Raw genomic sequence first — 1,343 nt, 5'->3', positions numbered from 1 at the left:
CCCTTACCTGGCAGGGGCGACACCACATGTCTGGGGCTAGGAAGGCCGTTTTCCTTAAGTGCTCCCAGGGATAACTGCTCTCCCCGCGCGGTTCAGGGCCCGCCCAGGTGTTGGGGCTTAAAGCCCACTTGATGGAAATAGGAGGCCTCTCCCTAGCTTGCTTCTGCCATATGGCTGAGGGCAGGCCACACTTGGGGGCATCCGAACCACATAGGATGCCCGCCAAAAGCCTTTGGAAATACCTGAAGCCCCACGTGGGGGTGGAGGATGTTTGCTGGTTGTTGAGCCACTTACAGTTCTGGACTGACTCATGGATTTGCATGATTTGGCTGGAAACATGAAAAATTTCTTTTTTTAAAAAAAAAAAAAGCTTTGTATCCATAGGACAGCCCACTCTTGTCACAGGCAGTTCAGTTCTGCAAACTGGTTTTTCTCGTGCATTTGGGTGTGTCAGCAGGAGAGTGGGAATAAGAGTCAAAGGGGAAGAAGCGAAAATCCAGTGGGGCTGCTCCAGATGTGGTCTGAGATGATGGCTTTTTGCATTTGCTTCAGCAGGCCTGAGCAGTTATGACAATAGCCACAGACACGGAGCACAGCTGGGACACGAGAGGGAGAAACTGAGCTCCGTTAATCACTAGGCTAGGTCTGATCATCTGCTCTAGTAACAGCAGCAGAATTAAGGGTGCTGCTCACTCATGCTGATTCAGATTTCAGCAGGCATTGCTCAAGACTGCTTGAGAGAACTGATGGGCAGTAAAGTCATTATTCTGGCTTTGGAGCTAACATTTGAGGAGTTTGGGAATGGTACCTAACTTAGCTAGACCCTTTATCATGGGAGACATGTGCCTCCTGAGGCTGGAGGGCATGGCGACCACCTGCAGGTGGTGACGCAGGCATCGGCGGCAAGGGCTGGCCAAGCGGGGACCATCCTCAGGCAGCCACAGTGGTATCGGTGGCAGGGGGGGCCTGCAGCTGGATGCCAAACCCAGAAGTGCCAGTGGCACGTCTCAGGGGGGCACCAGCGCTCCACCTGCCCCCCTGTCCATCACCTAAGCCAAGAGCGCTTGCTCTCGGGGTCACCAGCATTCCTGGGGGGGTGCACGAGCACCTACCATGCACCCCCTACATGTCACCTGTGCCCTTTATTAAACAACTCTTGCAGAGGATTGTTATATAATGTTTCTGAATTAAGTTACTACTAGTGAGTAAAACATTTGGATGTGATGTTGCATTGCTCCCCGCTCTAAGACTGAGGTATTCATGCTGCTAAAGCAGTTGTATTACTTACTATCCATTTTCCTGAACCAAAGGGCCCTGGGAAGAATTCTTCATTGTTGTACCTA

The sequence above is a fragment of the Crocodylus porosus genome, unplaced genomic scaffold, assembly GCF_001723895.1.
Source record: "Crocodylus porosus isolate Cpor-Errol unplaced genomic scaffold, CroPor_comp1, whole genome shotgun sequence".
NCBI lineage: Eukaryota > Metazoa > Chordata > Crocodylia > Crocodylidae > Crocodylus > Crocodylus porosus.
The sequence above is the reverse complement of the archived record's forward strand: the minus strand, read 5'-3'. Positions refer to the sequence as shown.